Genomic DNA, 9232 nt, shown 5'->3' with positions numbered 1-9232 from the left:
GGCGTCTGCCGTGGCGGCGATGGAAAGCAGCTTGCCCCACCCGTAACCGCCGGCTGCAGTTCGTTAGCGACTGCCGAGGGGTCACACGCAGGTCAAGGTCAAGGAGCGGCTGGGGAAAGGCACCCCAGCCGCACAGCAGCCTGCTCCTCGGATGTCTGGCTGTGCGAGGAGCTGCCTGCTGTTCGTACCACACCAACAGCAAAGGTCTGCTTTTCCAGCCATGGCGCACTCGAGCTACGCGCACCTGCTTACATCCATGAACAAAATAAGCTCAAAACAAGCTGGATATAAAATACATAGCACAAACAACACCATGAAATTCACAGAAGCCGTACTGCTGTTTTGAGGCCCCCATCTCCCTATGAAACACTTGCCACTGGTATCTGTAGACCCTATCCGTCTGAGAGCTTCAATCAGCTCTATCAATATTTGTTTAAAAAAATAATAAGTTAGATGATGCATGGGTGAAGAACCACCAAGTCCAGGCCATTTCTGCAGCAGAAAGGTGATGGCTCCACATGCAGAACTCCTGATGTGCTCAGAAACTTTCTTTACAACAAAAAGAACATACTTTTTTTTTTCCAGTACAGTAAACATAAGACAGCTTGTTCTTATACCAAGGAGATCCACAGAACTTACTGTCACTTAAGTCTGGAAGTTATGAAGTTAGTCAGCCATTCCTCCCCATACATCTCTAAAGCCGCAAGCCTCACAAATCTGAAGGATTTCAGACTCTTGGCAATATTTTTTTTTTTTTTTTTTTTTTTTTTACAAATAATGACACCCATTGTATTTTTACAGGCAAACCCACAATAAACTGAAAGAAAAACAATCAACCTTGTATTTCAAAGTGCCTGTCAGTGGGTAGCTGCATGTTCTGTACTCCTTACTGAGGCTGAGTTCTTGATTGACATTAGAACTGTGGTTGCCAAAAGTCTGATACCTGCGGATTACCCAGACTTGGTTACTTTGTGGAGACCAGATACAGCTTTCATCAAAGTTCCTACGTTATCACTTATATTACATTGTCATTTTGTTATTGCAGTGTGTGATTCTGGTATACATTACTAGGAATCTATCATGATGAATTCTGGGAACAAGGGCAGAACAAGACAGTATTTAGGAAACAGACAAGGCAAAAGACAACTCCATAGAGAATTTCTAACCTGGTACATGCTTCCTCTGATCTTTCTAGTCAGAGATTTTTACAGAACATTTTTGTTACAACACCCTGGGGCAGAGGAAATTTAAACTTCCATGTACATTTCAGCATCAGACTTCCCATGTACAACTAGAAAAAACCAAAACAAGTCATCTATGAAATTAGGAGACTCAGTGAAAAGTCATTCTGAATTCATAGCACAGTTCTAGGGCATTGTAGATTTTCTCATCATCCAAACCCCTAATTAATCAATCACATTCAACAAAGCAAAAATGCATTAGAACTGGACAGCTTCTCCACTCCAGCCTATGGGCTAATTAATCTCATGTGCAATTCAACTGAAATTAATGGTAAAAGGCACATTGTTCCTCTCCTGAACACAGCCTAGCCTGGTCTCCAAGTCCCAAGGCTATAAATATTGTGAACAATAACCACATCAGTAGGTGAGGCATTCTCAAGGAAGAGTTACAAGAACTGCTCTGAGTAATACAAGAAGGAGCAGTAGCAGAAAAGCCATTTCCAACAGTCAGTGGAGGTGTTGCTGTTGTGGCATAAGCAGAAAGAATACTGTAGGGCCAGGGATTTATGTTCCTCTACCATGACACCAGCATTAAGGTTAGAAAACTTGCCTCTAAAAAGGCAATAAAGTGCTTATAGTACTGTTACTCACTCTTTGAAACCCAAAGACTTTGAACTTTCACATTCATTTATTTTTTATACTATTAAACTAGAATTACAGTATTTCTATTTCTTCTGCAAGCATGTGCAAGACAGGGCCTTGAATGTAGAAACCACTGTTGTGGTTAAGAAACTCCCCTTTTTGCTGCAATCTGCAGTTAGCTCCGCAGGTAGCCAGGACTAACTTAGAAAGAGAGATGTATGCTTGAGTATCTAGTCCCAGCGCTTTCAAGAGATCATCCTCCCCACATGTCAGGCAATATGCTTTTGTAGTGCTAGCATATTCTTGAGGTATGTGATACAAATTAAAAAATGTTGTTTTCTATATGCTGTTCTGTTAACCATAGCAGCTTTTGGGAGGGAATGGGGGGATTACTTTTTACTTACCTGTTAGGCCAGTGGGTTGTTCACACAAATCAAAGTAATCCCTAAGTGTTAGAAGCAAGACTGGAGACAGAACTAAAACATGAGGTGGCAGTGTTTAAAAACAAGTTGTTAAACAACGCAGCTTCAGACAACTCTGTCCTTTGCCTTGCCTGTTGGTCTCTGAGTAATGACTCAAATACTGGAAAATATGTGGTAATGTAAACTGGCATGAAGAAGCTCACATGGAAATTCATTTGTCTTTATTTGGGGTCTATAGAAGATAGATGAATATACATTCTTTCTTCCAGAAGTTATATCAGTTCTTATATAAACAGAATTGGGTATACAGAAGTAGAAGTCAACCTACAACTGCACTTAACTTGAAATATAATCCTACAGGCTAATGTAACTTTAAGTGTCCTTTCTTAATCAGATTGGTGCAAGTGATTCCAACTGCAAAATGATTAAAAAGTATCCAATACTTTACACAATGCACAAAAGAACCCAGACTTTCCCTCATGTTATTGTCAGAATTGACCACAACTATGACACTTTCCTGGTACAAACTGAAAGGTGTTCAGGTATGGCTGGCAATTAGAAAAGTTCACACCCAACATAAAGAGCTTCACAGAAGAATTATCCTTCAAAGAAGAATCTCAGAGGGCCATCTAACTTCACAAGTAGAGCAAGAAATAGCATGGACCTAAAACCAAAAATGCATGCAGTTGTGTTAAGTACATACCATGTACCCCGGTTTATATCTGGCATCCTACTACTTACTGTTCAGGACTTGTGGGATTAACTAGGGTCTGAGTAGGGATCATATACACAATTTCTTTCAAGATAAACAGAATGCTTATGAACTAGATGTTTTAGTTTCGGCTGAATTTTGTGACCAGGAGTAATTCAGAGAGAGGCTGCATACTATCCCCAGTTCACAAACACCTGTTGAAGGTTCAAGACATAGATGCCACGTAATCTCCATACATACATACATAAAACACCTTTGAGTACCTGTTAAGTGTTTCACATATGCCATGTATGACAAATGAGACCTGTAATTACACCACTCTCTAATTTCTTTGCTTTTCATAGTTTTGTTCACACAGGGAAACATGCAAATCTCCCTGCAGCCTGCTCAGCCCTCCCAGCTCCTTCTCACATCTGTGATTATTGAGAGCACTCATCACCTCAGAAACCACTTGGCTAATAAAGACACTCCTGCACTTAAGTGATCGTGGGGTGGATTTCTAATCAGCTAGTATAGTCTTCAAGTAAAGCCTAAGACTGGGCTAACAGATACTACAATTCGTTAAAGTCCCATTGAATGAAATTAAAATGCAACGCTAGGAAAGCTGATGATGTCTTAATGGAGCTTCTGTGGTACACTGTTCCAAACAGAATAGCTTCGTAAGCAATAAAACCATTTAACAGATTGTATCAGACAGCTGTTTATTACAGAGGTGAATGACCTTGGACTAACAGAGAATGGGCAAAAGCAACACAGAAGCAGTCCATTCTGAAAGGATATGAAGTCTTTCTTACTGCCTTAAAAGATTCTGAGGAATGTTACATTCTTCATCTTTAATACATTGCCTGCTTACAGAAATTTTCCTAAGTGTGTTTGTCAAAATTATTTTGCTTTAAAGGCCACAGAACCATCAGATGCTGGTGACAGTTTTTACGTGTTATTAACCAGAGTCCTCTTTGAAACAGTACCCTGTTACAGTCCCTTTACCCAGCCAGTACCTCTCTCTCCAACCAATGTTTCCATATGGAAAATTGTTCCACACATTAAAATCTTATGTAGTTTTTCTGGGGGGAAGTGGTGTTTAAAAACATGGAGAACTGTGTTTACATGCAACCATTTGGGAAAAGCATCTTTAACTTTGGAGAAAAATCTTTTCCCCAAGTTACTTTTTTGCTTCCTTTGCTTTGTTGTGGTAGTGCTAGCACCATTTGAAGTGGATTTGCCGCATTCAGTTGGAAAAGCAAGAATGTAAGCACACACTACCAATGCATGCAAATACATGGTTAAAACAAGAGTAAAAAAACAAAGCAACTGAAATAGGAAACATTAGGCTCTGTAATATTCCTCACAAACTCCAATATAAACCAGAGCTGAATATTTTAAATGTTACACTTCCATAGTGGAGCTGAGTAGAGAAGATACTGACTATCTGGTTCTGCCTGGTGAGCCTTTGTCAGCCATCCCTCCTCCCAGAAGAAAATGTTTAATCCAAACAAGTTACAAGATTTTCTGGTAACCCAAATGGCACAGTTTAGCATCCATGCACCTTACCATGTGAATTCTGGTATGTTTTTCCAGCCATTACATCAGACATACTAAAAACTTACCAAAACTCTAAAAAAAACCCCTCTTCAATATAACAAATCCAGTATTATCAAGCAAACCTAAACAGGGATGCAAGTTTTGTAACTGCTTTTGCCCAACTTCCTAGCTTTACAGCCTAATCTTGTACTGAAGAGATTAAATAACAAAAAAGAACCTTGATTTTTATATTAAATACATTTTTAACTATATATTCACTTTAGAGCAAATTAACCAGAGGAGTTAGAAGCCCATCATTTTTCTCTGTTAATGCTATCCAGTGTAGTACATGCTAGCTGTTATGTGACAGGTGAGCACTTAGCCAGCATCTGGTCCAAAGCGAAGTCTGAGTCTGCAAGGTAAAAAATAAGAAACCTTGAATTATTTTATACCAGATTTCAAAATAATAATGCTGGCAAAGCAGACAAAGCCAGGTCTATCTGTACCTAAATTCACAGTGGACAGGAAATGCCAAGAACAGTACAGAGACAGCCAAACGGTCTGGAAGAAAGATGGGTCACATCCTGGACACGTCTGCCTGGCATGGCACTCAGCTACTCCCAGTAGCTCTTGCACAAGGTTGTTTAACCCTCAGAAATTATCCAGAGCTAAGACAAATCCACTGGGGCCTGTTCTACCCCATGAAACTACATCTAATTCTATTTTGCATTGTAAACAAACACCTGGCCAAAAAAAGTGTAGATATACTTTTGATTTGGCCAGGGCAGTCCCAAAATGCATATATCACTCCTATTAGAATCAAGATGTTACTTCATCACACCTTACGCTAGGAGAGAGGATTTTCTATCCCCACTTTCAGTGTGTTCCTGACAATTCATCCCTAACATGACAGAAGGGGGGGGGGGGGGGTGAACCCTACTGAATTCAGCACTTGCAACAGGTCACAATGCAGGCATTTTTCCCTCCTTCAGCAGGAGTTGTTGGAGGGCCATCTTTCTAGCTTTGTCACATAATAATGCCAGGGAGCAAGCTCTGGTCAAATGACATATCACAAGGAGCAGGGCCCACATATATCTAGACCAAAAAAAATGGTTACCCTGGTTCTCTAGTGCATGGATTGCTTCCAGGTCATCTGAAAACTAATCCAGCTGCAGCAGCCCAGAGTTCCCATGCACTAATTTATCCTGCTCCTAGCTAATAATTCAAAATATCTGCCTCTGGGCAAAGTAAATTAACCTAGAAGCCTGTACACAACCTAGTGCTGTCCCACTAAACAGCTTCTGGTCCCGGCGGAAGTACTGGAAAGGTAGCTCTATATTATACTAATCTCAACCAGAATAGTTCAAAGCGCAAAGAATATTTCTGGACTGCATAGACAAGCAGTCATGGGACAGAGTGCCCTTCAAGTTACACCAGTTGACACTGCCCTTCCAATCTCAAAAAGTGGCCACCAAGGAGTTCCAAGCAAAGGAGCTAGGAAATTTATTCCCTAAGGCATGCCTCACCTTAGGGCTGCAGAAAGAGAAGGTATCATAGCTCTTGCTATTTTGGCTCTCCATCACTAGAACCCCTCCACATGACTGACTTGATTACCAGCATGACATGTCACATCATGTCATGAGACTAAGCAGGACTGTTTTTTTTTTTTCCCTACTATATCCAACCAGAGCCCAGTAAACACTTATCCAATAATCTTATTTTCAGCATGTTTATGAGCAGGCAAGAAACAATTGGGGAATTGGGTTGTTTTCACTTACTCAGCTAGGCAAAGATAATGTTGGCAATAAATTTGAAGAGCCGGGGGGAAATGGAGAAGAGCTGTCAATCTTTAAAGAGACTAATGAAACTTGAATAAGGTTTCAAATTCTTAACATGCCACAAAATGTTATTTCCTTTACAGACAAATTTAGGTAAGATGATCATATAATTATATGTCACTTATTGCTCAGCACTTTATATATAGCCCTGACTTTTTACTATTCTTCGGATGACTTGAAAACTCTGCCAACTGCCTTTGACCTCCAACTAAAAGGTTAATCTTGCCATGGAAAGTGTAATTTGCATAGGAGCAAAAAGGGAACTATCTTTCACCTAATAAAAAATTCTCAAGTCAGAAGAACTACACACACAACAATTACTGAATTACTGAAACCATTTCTTTTCCTGAACACAAGCAAGCAAAGAGAAATTTTGGCTCTAAATAAAAAAGGATTATTTTTGATGAACAGTTTTGTTTGCCTGAATAAAGTTAACTGAGCAAATAAAGTTACATTGAAACATTACATGAGTACCAGCTTTGTATATCATACCATAGCCCACTGGGTTGGCGGGGGCTTTGACCAGTGGTACCCTCAGGGAGGTTTAGCTAAGTCCCTGTCGAGCAGATGCAAACTCTGCAGAGACTTGCAGCGTAGCCACAGTCAAGCAGATTTTCAGAGGGACATTTGTAGTACATAAGACACAGCCTCTCATTTCCAGCCCCTCTTTAACTTACACCCTCTCAGAGAAATGTACAGGTGTTCTCCGGCCTTATTTTACTTGGGAAAAATTGCACTGGTTTAACTTCATCCAGTTTATTCAGATGCTGTGATTAAAGTCATATAAAATTATTATGTTGGTTTAAGAATGTTTCATTGCATTTACCCTATATCAAGATACCTTTTCTATTCTAAAGCTAAATATGAACCCCTATCAAATTAAGTGCCCACACAGCTTAATTACACTTATGTAACCTTTTCATAGCCTTAGCACAAATGCAAAGGAGAATGCACTCATCATACTGCTGACTCTTCTCTGATCCTTATAATACACACCTCATTTGATTACAGTAACTAGATTTTGTTCTACCCAAGTCAAATTAACTGTCTGTAATATCTTCTGCATAGAAAACTTTTGCCTTAATTTTATTCTAATTTGACTGAAACAACTAACCTTCACATAGTTAGGGAAAAGAGGCACTTCAAAGCAACAACAACAAAACCTCAGTGCTTCAAACTTGATAGTGTGGTATGGCTCTCTTTTTATAGGTGGCATTATTTTCATAGGTGATTTAAATTCAGCTTAGTAACATGGCAGTCAGCTGTTTTATTTTTTAAACATGGTCTCCTACTTTGGCCCAAAATCAAATCATTAACAAATAATGACAGCTGTGTGTCTACATATATTACTTTAAAAATGCACCCTAAGATAGAACTCTCAATTTTAATTAAATTAGTTTAAAACCCCATGCTTTTTGGCATTAAAAAAAATCTTATCTTGCTACGAATGAAAAACAGGCATATATCAATTTTAGGAAGAAAAAAACCCAAACAAACTAAACTTATTCCTCAATACTCAGAAGGCTGTATTACAATTATGACCCCACCATTAAAATATTAAAGTCTTGGGATACATATTTAGCTGTGCAGATACTACTTTAGCTGTAGTATGATGCACACTCACTAAAGACAACAGAAGTCAAGGGCAGCCATGTCTGGTCTGCATCCTGTGAAAATCTTTGAAGAATTTAATCAAATAGATCTGACCCTCCACATCTTAGCTACATGAGACTTGATCCTAAGAGTCAGAAAATCGTAGAATCATGGGTTTTCTTCTTAAGTGTAGCTCATAAATCTTTCATTTAGCCCATATTTTCTAGAGAGCAATCAGGTGTATGTGAATATTTTAATTCATCTTCCTCTTAAAAATCACTTCAGCCCACTACTTTATTTTCTTTTTGGAGATTCTACCCATCTCCTGTAGTTTTTCAAGGATTCCCTCCACACAACATTTTACAGCAGTAAGACCTGGCAAAAGCAGGATTGATTTATTCACTGGTTGAAAGACCATTTCCTCTTTTGAGCCTACATTTGACAGTACATGTATGGAATTAAACTTTTCAGTTAATTTCTATTACAACTTTGTTGATAAACAGGTACTTTTGATAATGTTACCACCTATAATCATGAGAATACGCAAGCATAAATATTAAGTTAGGTGAAGATGGATGCATCATATTGTTATGTTCCTTAAAGGTGATTAGTATCTGTTATCTATCCCCCTGCATGGCTCCCCTTCAATAGGGAAGCCTGTGCATCCTCTCCACAAAATCCAGTAAGTTACAAAGCATCACAGTTATACTGCACTTGTAACTAACTTTAGCATAAATAGACTGTGTCTGGAACCTGTGAAGATTTATGGATATGCTTGACATAGCCTTAACTACTCCTCACACTAAGTTGTTCACTGAGGTAAGGCTTCACAGGCACAGGTTCAATGAACACAGGATGCAGGAACTGTGTCTTGCCAGGGCATAATGCTAAAATAGTAATATGCAAGTAGCAAATGACATTCAAATAGAGAAGTCGGTGAAAGTAAGTATATGTTTAAAAGTACGACTCCTTCCTCATAGCTCTGTCCACAACGTTACTAAGCAACATGAATTTGTAGTCACTCTATTGCTGCAATTACAGGGATCTCTCAGATAAAATTGGTACAGCTTCAATCTGCAATCTGAGCCATTTCTGGACCCTATCATCAGCTTTATTGGAAGAAGGCTCAGACTATTTCACTTCACAAAGAGTAAGTAGACAGTCAATTTATAGTGGTTTTCATCCTCTTTGTATTTTCTAACATGAAATTAAATACATATTTGCCTTTTTCCTCTGTTTTCTGCAGCAGATGCCCTGATGAGGAATCTCAATATCCTAAAGAACTGAACCGTATGTTGTAGAGCTTACTGCACAATTGCTGGG

This window comes from Lathamus discolor, chromosome 1 (assembly GCF_037157495.1).
Source record: "Lathamus discolor isolate bLatDis1 chromosome 1, bLatDis1.hap1, whole genome shotgun sequence".
NCBI classification, from domain to species: Eukaryota; Metazoa; Chordata; class Aves; order Psittaciformes; family Psittacidae; genus Lathamus; species Lathamus discolor.
The sequence above is the reverse complement of the archived record's forward strand: the minus strand, read 5'-3'. Positions refer to the sequence as shown.